We start from the raw sequence: 15,365 nt of genomic DNA, 5'->3' as shown, positions 1-15,365 counted from the left end.
CCCAGTTGGCAGGTTCGGGAGTTTTCTTCAATATAGCTTTTCCTTCAGTCCACCTTGGTCACTTTGAAGCCTGTAAAAAACTAGGCTTGTGGACGGGCGCGGTGGCTCATGCCTGTAATCCTAGCACTTTGGGAGACAGAGGCAGGCGGATCATGAGGTCAGGAGTTCGAGACCAGACTGCCAACATGATGAAACCCTGCCTCTACTAAAAATACAAAAATTAGCCGGGCGTGGTGGTGCGTGCCTGTAATCCCAGCTACTCAGGAGGCTGAGGCAGGAGAATTACTTGAACCCGGGAGGAGGAGGTTGCAGTGAGCCAAGATTGAACCACTGCACTCCGGCCTGGGTGACAGAGCGAGACTCCATTTCAAAAACAAAACAAAACAAACAAACAACTAGGCTTGTTGGACCAAGAAATCTAATTATTGGTGTTTTTCCACTTGTGGGAAAAATGTGCCTAATGCATTTGTATGTCAGTCTACTTATTTGTTTATCTGTCTAGTGAAAAGATCATACAAAAATATTAACAATGGTTATCTCTGGGGTGTGAAATTATGGGTAATTTTTGTCTTTTTGTTATACTTTTCCATTTTTCCTAGCTTTCTCCAATGGGCATGTATTTATTTTTATAATCATAAAAAGCAATAAAAAAAGTCTATAACCAAAATACAGTGTTCGAGAAGCCCAAGTTCTTGATGAATAGTGTACTCTGAAAAAAGGCATATAACATATGGCAAAGACAGGGAGAAATTCCATCAAAATACTCTTCTTAGTTGTTGCTGGATTGTTAACCTCTTTAGGCTCTAGATTAGCTCAGAATGAGAACATTTAGCAATCTCAAGGCCTATGTTGGAGCCAGTTTCACAGTGAAGCAAAACCCCCACCCCAGGGCACAGCAAAGTCTTTGTGCTGAGAGGGAAACAATGGCACATATGTCCCAGAGAAAGAGGCCGCTCATAATTCTTTTCCCTGGCAGCCTATTAAAGCTTCTCAGACATTGGACTAAATTCTGTCCTTCCTCCAAGAAGAAGTGGACTTCTGTGTCCTTGAACAAAACCCAAAATAAGTTATGGATATAAGCCAGCAGCTCTTCTCATGGATCGGAGAGCCAAGAGTCACTACTTGTCTGTCCTCCACACTCAGGTCAGTTTTCAGAAAAAGGAGATTTCTCATTCCAACGGGAATGCAAAGAAACCAAGGCTTTGCTGGCCAAGGGCCATTGTGTCATTATTTAACAGGTTCCTTCATCCATTTATGCCCCAACTGAATCAGATGCAGATTCTGTGCCTGGCACTGTGCTAAGTGCTTCATGTGTATATTTTATTTTTTCCTCACAATGACCCTGTGAGGGTCATCAGATTACATATGAAGAAGTGAGAACCGGCTGGGTGCGGTGGCTCACGCCTGTAATCCCAGCACTTTGGGAGGCCGAGGCAGGCAGATCACGAGATCAGGAGATCAATACCATCCTGGCTAATATGGTGAAACCCTGTCTCTACTAAAAATACAAAAAAATTAGCCGAGTGTGGTGGCGGGCGCCTGTAGTCCCAGCTACTCGGGAGGCTGAGGCAGGAGAATGGTGTGAACCCGGGGGTGGAGCCTACAGTGAGCCGAGATTGTGCCACTGCACTCCATCCTGGGCAACAGAGTGAGACTCCATCTCAAAAAGAAAAAAAAAAAAAAGAAATGAGAACCAAGATCTCAACCCACCCTGGCAGTGCTTTCAGAGCTGCACAGCCCTACCACACTATACTGCCCTTGCTGTGGAGACACAGATATGAAAAGCCCTGGCTGTGCCCTGGGGGGCATGAACTAGAGTGAGTAGAGTCAGATGTCCTCAGGTAAGGGTCAAGTAAACAAGTAAGGGTCATAAAAGGGCTAGGTGCAGAGAGCGAGGTATGTACAGGGCATGGAGGAGGGAGTGGTCCAGTCAGCCAGGGTGGGGCAGTGGTTTGGGAAATGTTTCCCAGAGCAGGTGGCCTTTGTACTGGGTCTAATGAGGCTGACAAGGGTGACTATTCTGTGTGAGGGGAACAGATGCTAGTAGTGAGGTTATTACAGGCCAAAGGAGCAACGTCAGCAGCAGTTCAGAAGCACAAAGATTGACCCCCACTCTCAGCATTGGACATATATCATCTAGGCAGAAAGTCAACAAAGAGACATTAGATTTAAACTGCACTATAGACAAAGGGACCTAACAATTTGCAGAACATTCTGTCTAACAACTGCAGAATATATATTCTTCTCATCAGCACATGGAACATTCTCCAGGATAGACCATATGTTAGGCTTCAAAATAAGCCTCAACAAATTTCCCAAAATCATATCAATTATTTTCTTAGAGCACAATGGAATAAAATTAGAAATCAATACAAAGAGGGAACATTGGAAACTATACAAATACGTGGAAATTAGACAACATGTTCCTGAATGACCATTGGGTCAATAAGAAATTAAGATGGAAATAAAAACAATTCCGTGAAAGAAATGAAAATGGAAACACAAAATACCAAAACCTGTGAGAAAAGTAAAAGCAGTGCTAAGAGGGAAACTTATAGCAGTAAATGGTTCCATCAAAAAGTAGAAACATTAAAATTAACAATCTAACAATGCAAGGTGAAGAGGCAAGTGAGCGAGAAGTGAGATAAGAAGTAGAGGTTGAGCAGCCAAAACAAAAGTGAGATTAGCTGGGCGTGGTGGCGGGTGCCTGTAATCCCAGCTACTCTGGAGGCTGAGGCAGGGGAATTGCTTGAACCAGGGTGGTGGAAGTTGCAGTGAGCCAAGATCATGCCACTGCACTCCAGCCTGGGTGACAGAGCAAGACTCTGTCTCAAAAAAAAAAAAAAAAAAAAAAGAAAAAAGAAAAAAAAGGATAATACACCATGATCAAGTGAGATTTATGCCAGGGATGGAAAGATGGTTCAACATATACAAATCAATAAATGTGATACATCACATCAACAGAATGAAGGACAAAACCATATGATCATCTCAATAAATGCAGAAACAGTATTTGATAAAATTTCTGATAAAAATTTTTGACAAAAATTGATAGAATTTATATAAAAACTCTCAACAAACTAGGTATAAAAGGAACATACTTAAATAACACAGACCCTATATGACGAGCCTATACGAATGAAACGTCATTTGCAGCAACATGGATGGAACTGGAGGCCATTATCTTAAGTGAAATAAGTCAGGCACAAAAAGACAAACATCACACGTTCTCACTTATATGTGGGAGCCAAAAAATTTGATCATATGGAGGTAGAGAGTGGAAAGATAAAGAACAGAGACTGGGAAGTGTGAGTCTGGGGAAAAGGGGAAGATGAAGATGAGGCAGGATAGGTAGTCAAGGAAGTTACTCTGTCCTTGGGATTTGGCAACCTTGGTGACCTCACAGTCACCACAATAAGCCCCAGCATTCGCACTGCAGTCATGCTCATTCAAGCAAAGCTGTCTCCAGTAGGGAATTTCCCCTGTAGAGGGCATACACATTTTGATTTTACCTGTCCTCAGACTGACGCTTTGCTCATTATAATAATAAAAAACACCCCTGGTTGGAGATTTATGGTGCTAATGAGACATGCAATGTATGAACAAGCATGCACAGGTACTGCACATGTGCACCCAGAAGACCACCCAGAACATGCTTCCTAGCAACACAGTTTCCCACCCCCTCATGAATAATCAAGTAAGCCTTCGATAAAGGAAGTCTCCCTCAAGTGGGTCTTTGCTATCTCATCCTCATGGGCAGCCCACCCTGAATCCCTCTTGGGGCATCCTGTCTATTCTGCACCTAACTTTCAGGGTATTCTTCCTTCTTTGCAATAAATTGCTCTATGCTGCATCTCCTTTGCTGTGTGTCTCCTGTTTAAATTCCTTTAAACTAGGAAGACAAGAACTGAGGTTTCACAGCAGCCATCAACAAAGAGAAGTGGGTTAAAGCATATAAATATACAGTTAGAAGGAATAAATTCAATGTTTGATAGCAGAGGAGGGTGACCATACTTAACAAAATGTATTGTACTTGGGTGATGGACACCTGGAATACCCTGGCTTGATCACTATACATTATACATAAGTAACAAGTTTTCTCATGTACCCCATAGATTTGTACAAAAACAAAAAAGCACAAAAACTGGAAGCAGTCTGGAGTCTGTCAATAAGAGAATGGATGAATAAGGGAACTATCTGATTGTGGCCTATTTGATGGAATATTACTCTGCATTAAAAAGGAACAGACTGAGACTGATACATGCAGCATGGATGAGTCTTCATGACATTGTGTTAAGTAAGAGAAGTCAGATTCAAAAGATGAAGTCCTTTCCTGAGCACTTACTACATGCCAGACACTATACCAGGTATTTGCAAGATAACGCCATCTATAGGAAGTTCTGAAGAGGCAAAAAGAACAGTGGCTGGCTCTAGGGGGTGAGGGTGAGAGTGGGACAGACTGGGAAGGGGCATGAGAATGTTCTGGGGGTGATGGTAATGCTATCTTGCTGGGAGTTTGGGTCACACAAATGTATGCATTTGTAAAAACTCATTAGATGTGCATGTGGTAGGCTGAATAATTGCTCTCCAAGAGGGTCACATCCTGATTCCTGGAAGCTGTGAATATGTTGTTTCACATGGCAAAAAGGACTCTGCAGATGCGATTAAATTAAGAACCTTGAGATGGAAGATTATCCTGCAATATCCATGTGGAACTGATGTAATCACAGTCTTTATAAGAAGAAGGCAGGGGATCAGAGTGGGTAGGAGAGGTAACTATGAAAGCAAGAGGTGAAAAAGGCAAGGGAACAGATTGTCCTTCAGGGATACCAGACGAAGCCAGCCCTGATTACACCTTGACTTTGGCCCAGCCAGACTGATTTTGGACTTCCAAGAGAATAAATGTATGTCATTTAAAGACACTAAGTATGTGGTGATTTGTTACCATAGCAAGAATACTAATACACTGCCTCTAATATTTGTGCATTTCATTGTATGTTAATTTTATATACAATGGGAAAAAATTTCATTGTATGTTAATTTTACATACAAAAGAAGAAAAGAACTGGAAACAAATTTGGAACTCTAGTTAATAATATGCATGCTGAAGCATTTAGGGATAAGTAGGCAGATATCTACTACTTACTTTGAAATGCATAAAAATGGGATGGATAAATGAAATGATACATGATAAAGCAAATACAGGAAAATATTAATTTTAGTGTCTAGATAGAGAGGTATTCACTTGTAAATTTTTAAAATTTTATTTTTGAAAATTTTTATAGTAAAATGTTGAAGGGAAAAAGGCAGAGGCTTGATCCTCGATGGTTTTTAGGAATTGTGAGTAGTTCTGCACAGTTAGGTTGTCTGTACTGGGGTAAAAGTAGTTGGCTCAGCCAGTCAGAATGCTGGAGGAGTAGGGAAGGAGATGTGGAGGGAATTTAGACTTTATCCTGAAGGCAACGAGGAGCCAGTGAAATGCTTTAAACAGGGAGGTACAGAAAAGGATTTGCGTTTTCAACTGTCACTGCACAAGTCATACCCCCGACTGAATTCTTTGAACAGCTGCTTACTTGACTTGAATGCAGGTCATTCGAAGAGAAGTTAGGGCTTTAGTCCTTTAGAATTCAGCTTTAGTCAAAGGGGTTCCTCCCTCTGTGTTTGCCTCATCATCGGTAGTGGGGGACAAACCTGGAGGTTCTCTCATCAATAGGTACAGATTTGAAAGCTGAGAGTTGGTAGGAAAAGGGCAGTTAATTCTAGTCTCATCTTTAAGGCTTACCTGTTCTTGGGGGTAAACTACATGAAGGACAAAAATATAAAATCTTTTTATAGAACAAGTAACTGAGGTGAACCAGGAGTCAGAAAGTCTGGATTCAAATCTCAGTTATGACATTTTCTAGCTGTGTGGCCTTGGACAAATTCTGAACTTCTCTGAGCCTTAGTTTCCTAGTTCAAAAATGGGGAAAACACTAGTCAGGGCCTCATAGGGTTGCTGTGAGGATTCTAATAAATGAGGTCAAAGTATCCACCATGAAGTACCTGGTATATTGCCTGCCGTGTAGTCAGTACTCAAGAAATGTTCAGCATTTTCATTATTGTTCACTGACCTACTTCTCAACAGAAAGCACAGAAGCAGAAGCTTAGCATACTCCTCGCTTATACCATTCCTCCCCTATCATGAAAATGATGATCAACTGCATGCCTTTAGTCTAGACAATTCTGAGCTTCAGGCCCATATCCCCATTTTCCTCATGGGCATTTTTCTTTGCCTAGCCCACAGGTATCTCAAACTCAACAAATTCCAGGCAGAACATATTGCCCCTCCCTTATCATGGGAATGCCACCATAAACTCCCAAATGCTCCAGCCAGGCATGTGAGAGTCCTGCCAGACTCATATTTCTTCCCCTCCCAGTCACACCCAATGCCCCAGCAAGTTCTATTTCCTGAGAATTCCTTCACCTATCTCCTTCATTCCATGTCCTCCCGTATTGTTTTGGATTGTGCTTTTGCTATGTTTTACCTAAATTCCTGCAGTAGACTCCTACTGGCTTTCCTACTCCCAAACTTGTCTCCTCCAAATGTAGCCTGTCTGCCTCTGCTAGAATGACCTTTCCACAGTGGGAATCTGGCCATTTGCTACCCTGCCCAAGTCCTCCAGAGGCTGCCTACTGGGATATGTTGGCTTCTGTGTACCTCTAGGGTCTGACCTCTCATCAGTCTCAGCAATGCCAGCCTACCTAGGCTCCTATCTCGGCACACATCCCTTGCCTGGAACACTCTGCCCCTTCCGAACTTGGCCTGGCTGCTGCCGACTCTCTGATGCCTCCCTTGATCATCTTCCTCTCTCCGCCGTGCCCCCACCTGGAGCTGACCTCCATCATAGCCCTGGCCTCACAAGATATCCACAGACTGTAACCTTTGACTCTTATCTCTGCATGGCCAGTGCTTAGCACGGTGGCTGGCAGTTGTAGGTACTCTATTGTGAATGCAGTTGATTCCAGGATCAAAGGAGAGTAAAGTTGAAGAAAAAGAAAAGTCACAAAAGTCAGTTAGGGTTCTGCTAGGAAACGGCATTCTCAGAAGGAGCAATATCGAGTTTAAAGAAGGGACTATTTACAAAGATGAGGCAGGGGCAAGGACATCACCAGGGGAGGTGAAGCACCTTGGGGCTAAGGGCAGTTGGAAGCCATTTTCACCCCTAGGTAGGTGAGAAGAGGCAAGGAGAGGGCGTGGCTAATAGATCGGGGGAGACTTGCAGGACACAGTCACCCGACCAAATCGGTGGCTTTTGGCAGAATAGTGCCAAGCCAGGCTGTGATCTGGCACAGAGGAAGCCAGGGGAACAGATACTTTGATCTCATTCCTTTCTTTTGTTTTTGTCTTCAGGGCTGGCCACATACTCTGTTGGGAAGAAGGCTCAAAAATGAATCCTTTCAAGTAGACCCGCTTTGGTTTCCACCCCTCTATTCTGAGAACCCAAGCTCAACCCATGTGTTCTGCCTTCAGGCAGAAAATGTCAGAATCATAGGGAAGACTAAGCTGAAAAAAGAATTTGGAGTTCCAAAGGAATTCTGTGCCACCTGCCGTCCGGCAATTCCCTTTGCCAGGTAATGGCATGACAGTAAAGACGCACTCTGTTCTGAATAGGCAGAGAACTGGCTTGGCCCAGGACTTAGGTTAGGGTGGGTAATGTTCGAAAAGACCCATTTGCTAGGGCATCTCAGGGAAGGCACAGAAGCCTTTGCAGGCGAGGCTGCAGGGAGAAGAAAACGCACGGGAGACAGTCCTGATTCTAAGGGGTTACAATTGGTTGGGGAGGCAAGGCAGCCACAAAGAAAGCACAGCATGTTTGGGCCAGGTGGGTGCTTCCTTAGGACAGCACTGCCTATTTGGGAAACAGTTGTAGAAACAGATGGGACAATCCTTGTCCATCGAGATGGGGTCAGAGTGACTGCACAAAAATATGGCTACCCCGAGTTACCACGGTTGCCAACACTTGCCCGCCTTCCATGCTCACCAGGCAGGGTGGAGGAGCTTGTTCTTTCTGCAGCCTGACCCAGGAGAGGAGGTGAAGCAGAGGGCTCCCAGAGGCTGCCCTTGTAGGTCCTAGCGCAGCAGGGTGATGCTGGGCCAGGAGGGCCGGGGGAGTGGGGTTGGGGAGGGCCACCGGCTGGAGGCGCCGGCTCCAGTTCCACTTCAGCTCCTGACCCTCAATTCCCGACTGCGGCCCGGCGACCTCGGCCTTCTCCCCAGCCACCTTGCTGGCTGGCCCTGTCTTCCCAAGGTCAAGTTAAAGAACCAAGGTGTGTAAGGTCATGTCTTCCCAGTCAGGGAGCTGCCATATCTTGGTATCCAATGGACAACCTGCCTGCTGCTCACTCTCTAACAGCCAATGATGAGGGAGCTGTGTACTAAGCCCCGCCTCCCCACCCCATGAATGTGCGCAGCGCCACCTTGTGTCCCAGTAGCGCAGCTTTGGGGAGTTTGGAAACACTCCTGGTTTGGGATTCTCTCAGCAAATATTTAATTGTGTGTGCTGTGGCCAGGTAAAATGCCAGGTACTATCTTCCTCTACATGGCAGGGACAGACATGTGTTCCTCAAGCTCACTGGGGATAGCACCACCTTTCTAAAGTTCCTCTCATCTGTTGCCCGGCCTCCAAACCCGGTGGTCCTTTATTAATTCAGCTGTGGCATGGGAGTTCATACTCTCAGCTTCCTTTACTGCGTTTCCTGCTCTTTCTGGCTTCAAGTTGTTGAAGTCAAAATAAAAACGTAGAGACTGAGCTCTAAATTTAACAGTTTATTTGGGAAGAAAGGATTGCCACTTGGGACACACATGCACACCGTAAGAACAAAGAGAAGGCTGGAGGTTTTACCGAATGTTACCCATTGCTCTTTGAGAAAGTTCATTGGCACTAATAAGGTTCTGGGGAGCTGGCAAGTTCCAACTGGTGGGCAATGGCATTGGGCAAAATTAGTCCTAGAGTTGCAGCAAGTTATCTCAGCAGGGTCGATAAAACTGATCTCAGGTTACAACAGTTGGTTTCAGCAGTTAGACATGCGGAGAATTACATTCTTGGAGCAATGCTGTCTTTCCTGAGTGCTTTTCCCCCTGGCTTTTTGACTTTGTTTTAGTTGGGTGGACAAAAATGACCCAATTCATTTGATCAACTTTCACAAACATTTCTGGAACTAGCGGCATCCCTGATGTTGGTTTTATTTTGTTCTTGAAACTGTTACCAGATGGTGCTGTGCAGCTCCAGGCTCTTGGTGTCCTGAACAAAGAATTGGATGAGATACACACAGATAGCAAAGCAGCGAAAGTGTATGATGCATAGTATTACACTCTCGGAAAGGGGAGAGTGGACTGACCTCTGCAAAATGAGATCAACGTCAATTTGGTGTACTTTGAGTTCTTTTATATATTTTTTCTCTTCTGTGGCCAAGACTGCCTGATCTCTAGCCAGTGTCTGCCTTTTGATGGACAGGTGGCCTGCTTAGTTATTTAATATTTTGGCCCGTGTGCGCTTGTGACTTTTTGCTAGTCACCTCCATCCCATAATTTTAAGTACATGCATAATATGCAGTCCATATGCATGAACCTTAAGTAGCTAATTACCATATGGGAACATTTTAAGGATACGTTTTCTGTCTAACGTGCATGCTCATCTCTGAGGAGCTGCCCCTGACAGGTTTGGTCCAGATCTAGCCGGCCATGTGGGCTCCTTACGCACTTTTTAAAAATCTCACTTTTGTTTTGGCTGCTCAGCCTCTGCTTCTTATCTCACTTCTTGCTCACTCGCTCCTTCACCTTGCTTCTGCTCTCATGCTCTCACTCATTCTTCCTGTATCCAGTCTCCGGTTCCCTCTCTACTATCTCCTGCCTCAAAAGTGCTGCTCAGCATATAATTTCTCTTCATAAGTTGTGGTTCTTGATTTTGGGAAATGAGTTTCTTAACTAGAGAATACTGTTGGGATGTGTCTACATCTATGTGACACTACTGGGACCCCTTGAATCCTATTTAGAGTCTAAAAGAGAGACATTGTTACTTAAAGGCAGTGGCCATTTAGCTGTCCCTCTTAGATTTGGTTCATATAATTTCTGATTTTCATGTCAGATTATAATCTGTAAACTTCTACTCAGGTCACCGCACCACTTTGATGGAATTTCCATTCCCTTTGTCCTCAAGATTTGTCTAAAGATATTTGACTTTGACAGAATTTTGGGTTCTTCAGTTTTCTTTTTAATTATAAAATATACATACAAATGAACATTAAGCATATATAGTTGTGTAAATAATTATAAAACAAACTTAATGTATCACCAAATCAAGGAATAGCTCATTGCCCCAGAAACACCCCCAACCCCCTAATAACAACCGCTCCCTTTCTCCCTCTCTCCAGAAACGAGCCATATAATAACTCTTGTACAAATTACTTTTTTGCTTTTCTCTAGATTTTTTTCCTTTTTTGTAGGCATTCCTGAAGGATATAAGTTGGTTTTGTCTGTTTTGAACTTTCTATAAAAGGAGTCTTACTGAAGATAATTTTTTGTCTTATATATTTTTCTCAATTTTATGTAGTTGTAGGTTGTTCATCAGTGTGTAATTTTCTACTCTGGGAATTTGCAACAATGGGTGTATCCATTCAAATGATGATGGATATTAGTCTTGTTTCTAATTTGGGGATATTATGAACAATGTATTTATAATCATTTCTGCACACATGACCTTGGTAATTTGTGTATCTGGGTGTATACCTTGAAATGCAATGGTGGAGTCATAAGTCATATATTTCAACTTTGCTAGTTCATGCCTGTTTTTCAAAGTGGTTGTACCAGTTTACATTTCTGCCAGCAGCGTACAAGAGTTCCCATTGCTCCACATCCTAACCAACACTTGGTATTGCCAGACTTTAATTTTTGTGGAATATTGTGGATTTAGTTCATGTTATCTTATTGAGGTTTTAATTTGACTACCTGGTTTATTGATGAGGTTGAACACATTTCCATTATTTATTGGCCATTTGGGCTTCCTCTTATGTACAGTGTCAGATATTTGGCAATTTTTTTCTGTTGGGTTGTCTGCCTTAATGATTTTTAACAATTCTTCATGTGAAATTGCTGGCATTTGACCATTTTTGACTTACAAAAAATGGCAGTTTCATATGATTCAATTTAACACCTTCTAGATATTGGTCCTTTGTTAATTATGTGTTGACTAATATTTTATCAGATTATGTGGCTTATCTTTTCATTTCCTTCCTTCATTTTTTGAGAATCAGAAAGTTTTAACATGAGTGGATTTGAACTTATCAGTCATTTTCTTTATGGCTGGTGCTTTTTATGTCTTGTTTGAGAAATCCTTGTCTTTGGGGCTAAAGGTGACCAGATTGTGCTGGGGGACTGGGGCTGCATTCTCAGGGCATTCTACTTTGGGCCCTGGGTCACATTGCCTCTGCTGGGGAGGAGGCAGATTTCTCTGTGCCCCTAGCCTTGACTGGGTGGGGGAGGGAGGAGAGGCCACTCCCGGGCTCTTTGTAGGGTAGCACTCATGTTTCCAAGAAGATCCTCTCCTGTAGATTGTTTCCACACCGTTCTTTCAAGTGCAGAGGGTCTTCCTAATGAATCGGCAGCCCTGCATCTCACTGGGCCAGGGTTGGGGCAGGAGTAGGCCAGCATCACGGTGGATGCTCAGCTAGGGTGGGCTGTGACAGGGGTTGGCTCCAGCTCAGAACTGGAAAACCTGTTTTCTGAATTGTGTGTCCTAGAGCCGATGAGGTGGGACAAGAAGAAACTGGCTGAAGACAGTGAAACAGTAGGAAAAACCCTGCCTGCCCTGTAACTCTGGGGCCTGGGGGATGTAATGGTGTGATTCTGACCAGTTGGCTGGAGCAGAGCAGGTAGCCTGGGACGCGCCAGACGGAAGACTGGAAAATGTCATGGCTTTTTGGCCCTCACTCCTCAACGTCACTGTGGGTTGGGGGAGGCAGGGGACTGTCCAACCTGTTCACAGTTCCCTTTCCAGTGCTGACAGTGCCTGCCACATGAGAGGTATTAATACACATTTGTTCAATCAATGAATTAATATTTTTCAAAGAATTGCATGAAAGAGTTAATGTTTTCTTTTCTATTTTTTTCCCTGGGGAAAACTTTTTGTAGCCCATAGGTGGCAGAGTTAATCACATCTAGCTGGCTTGTAAGAGATAGTTCAGATACGGAACCAGGCTTTTGCATTTAAAATTAATCTTGTTCTAATTCTGTTTTTGAACTTGTTAATCATTAAGGTCCTAAGAAACATTGGCAGAGTAAAACCGAAATAAAGACCTGGTAAACTACTTTCTCAGGCTAAAGATGGTATGAATTTTTCTTCTAAGTGCTTCTAAATCAGTCCTTTAATGGTTAGGTTGGATGTAAATTCTTACCATTCTTCACTCAGATAAATGAATGACAACCCAGTTTTTCCTTCTGCTGGAAAATGGTCTTTTACTCTCAGAATCTGGCAACCTCCTTTGTGTCTCGTGTCTGGAGGATCAGAGTCCGGGAAAGCAGCTCCCCTCCACCCCACTTCTCAGGCCTTCTCCCAGCTTCCCTGTTTCTCTCTCTGCAGCCACTGGGCTTCTCTCCCTGCAGCCACCCTGCCCCCTCCCAAACTGCCTTGGAAAGTCCTGTGTCTCTGGTTTTCTCTTCTGTAGGAAATCAAATGTCATGCCACTGCAACCTTTCATTCAAAATAAAAATTCAAAAGCAATTTGTGTATTTGAAAACACATCCAAAGCCACAGGCTTGAAGTTCCTGTTTTGATGGGGAAAATGAATATTCGCATCTTTTTGGGATGTTGAGATAGAGACAGGCAAATTCATCTCAAACTCATTATTATTTTAGATTCTTATCAATTATCATTATAGCAAAACTGATCATTTTTTCTGTGTACAATTTGTGAATTTTAACATGTGTACAGATTCATGTAACCAACACCATGATCAGGATAAAGAACAGTATCGTCACCCCGCAAATCTTCCTTGGGTGGTCCCTTGTTCAGTCACATGCTTTTCCCAGCCCTAACCATGGGGAACCATTGAGTTGTTTTCCATCACTATAATTTTTCCGTTTTGAGAGTATCATGTCAGTGGAATCATGCATTACGTAACCTTTGGGGACTGGCATCTTTACCTCAGCATAATGATGTTAAGGTTCATTCATGTGATTCTGTGTATCAGTAGTTTATTCCTTTTATTGCTAGTAGTATTCCAGTGTATGGATATTCCTACAGTTTATCCATTCACCCATGCAAGGACATGTGTGTTGCTTCCAGTTGTTTGGTAATTATAAATAGAGCTCCTATAAACATTCACATACAGATTTTTGTGTAAACATGAGCTTTAATTTTTTAGGGTAAATATCATGGAGTGTGATCACTGAGTCATCTGATGTAAGGTTAAATTTGGAAGAAGCTGCCAAAGCATTTTCTAGAGTGACTGTACCATTTTGCATTCTGGCCAACATCTGGTATTGTCTGTGTTTTCTATTTGACCTGCTCTAATTTGTGTGTAGTGGCATTTGATCATGATTTTAATTTGTATTTACTTAATGCCTAGTGGTGTTGATCATTTTTTCATGTAGTTATTTGTCATCCGTGTATCTTCTTCGGTGAAGTGTCTAAGTCTTGCTCATTTCTAAAACTTGGGTTGCTTGCTTTCTGTTGAGTTTTGAGAGTGCTTTATATATTCTGGTTAAGTTCTTAACCAGGTATATGGTTTGCAAATATTTTTCTCCTTGCATATAGTTTATCTTTTAATGAAGTATTTTGTAGACCAACAGTTATTAATTTTGATGAAGTCAAATTTATCACTTTTTTTATTTTGTGAACTGTATTTTAGTGTCATGTCTGAGAAATTTTTGCCTAACCTCAGGTCAGGAAGATATTTTTCCTGCGTTTTCTTCTACAAGTTTTATGGATTCATGTTCTACATTTAGGTCTATTATGCCTTCTATGTTAATTTTTCTGTAAGCTGTGAGATTGTGACATCATGTCATGTGACATCATGTCAAGGTTAATTTTTTGCATATAGATGTCCAGTTGTTCCAACACCATTGGTGTTGTTGTCTTTCCTTATCAACTCCAGGACATACAATTTGGGAAACAGGTTTTCCAGCTCTGAGCTGGAGTCAAACCCTGTTCACATTAGTTGAAGAGACTATCCTTTCTCCATTGAATTGCTTTGGTACCTTTATCAAAAATCACTTGGCCACGTTTGTGCGACTATTTCAAGACTTTCTTTCTATCCTGTTCTACTGATGGATGTGTGTCTCTCTCCACCAGTACCACAATGTGTTGATTGCTGTAGCTTTATAGCAACTCCGAAAACATCCAATTTTATTCTTTGTCTTCAAAATTGTTTCAGCTGTTGTGGTTTATTTGCTTTTTCATATTCATTTCAAAATCAGCTCCCCTCTCTCTTTCTATCTCTCTCTATATATGTTTATATGTATATTTATATATACATAAAATTTCTGCTGGGATTTTGGCTTGAATTGTGTTAAATTTATAAAAAACTTTGGGGAGAATTGACATCTTTACTATGCTTAGTCTCCCAACCCATGAACGCAGTATGTATCTCATTTAGTAAGGTCTTATTTGGTACTTTCCTTAACATTTTGTTGTTTTCATCATACAGATCCTGTAATATTTTGTTAGACTTACATCTAAGTATTTAATTTTTTGGAGCTGAGGTAAATATATTTAATGTTGCTTACCAATTGTACATTGTGAATATATTCAAGTACAGTTGTTTTTTGTGTGTTGACTTGTATCCTGTGACCTTGATAAAGTCACTTATTAGCCGTAGGGCTTTGCGTGTGTGTGTGTGTGTGTGTGTGCAAATTCCTTGGGATTTTTTGTATAGGCAATTATTGTCACCTAAAATAGGGACAGTTTTTCTTTTTCCTGTTTAATCTATATGCCTTTTTCATTTCTTGCCTTACTGTACTGACTAGGACTTCCAGTATGATACTGATTGGAAGTGGTGGGAGGACTCATTTTTTTCTTTTTCTCTATCTTAGGGACAAAGCATTCTGTTTTTCACCATTAAGTATAATGTCGACTGCAGGGTTTTGGTAGATGCTGTTTATCAACTTGAGGAAGATTCTCTCTGTGTCTAGTTTACTGAGACTTTTTTTAAAAAATCATATTTTGATGTAGAATTTTGTCAAATGATTTTTCTGCATCAATTGATATGATCATGTGGTCTTCTTTATACGTTTCATGGGGGATGGTCTGTAATTTTCCTTATTTTTACTGTCTGATTTTGGTCTCAGGGTGATGTTGAGCCCATAAAATAAGTTTGGAAGTTTTCCTCTT

The 15,365-nt window shown here is 42.0% G+C and overlaps 1 protein-coding gene across 1 annotated transcript in view; it reads left to right on the top strand.

Moving 5' to 3' along the window:
• Window positions 1-7,589: 7,589 nt before the first annotated feature.
• The window catches only part of TMEM176B (transmembrane protein 176B), a 33,800-nt gene continuing 26,024 nt past the window's right edge, over window positions 7,590-15,365 (top strand). The window contains exon 1 of the mRNA XM_055284519.2: window positions 7,590-7,611. The gene's annotated coding sequence lies outside the window, so the exon portion shown is untranslated. The remainder of the gene's footprint in view (window positions 7,612-15,365) is intronic.

The sequence above is a fragment of the Symphalangus syndactylus genome, chromosome 6 (genome assembly GCF_028878055.3).
Source record: "Symphalangus syndactylus isolate Jambi chromosome 6, NHGRI_mSymSyn1-v2.1_pri, whole genome shotgun sequence".
Taxonomy (NCBI): Eukaryota; Metazoa; Chordata; class Mammalia; order Primates; family Hylobatidae; genus Symphalangus; species Symphalangus syndactylus.
This window is presented reverse-complemented; position numbering and strand designations above follow the sequence as displayed.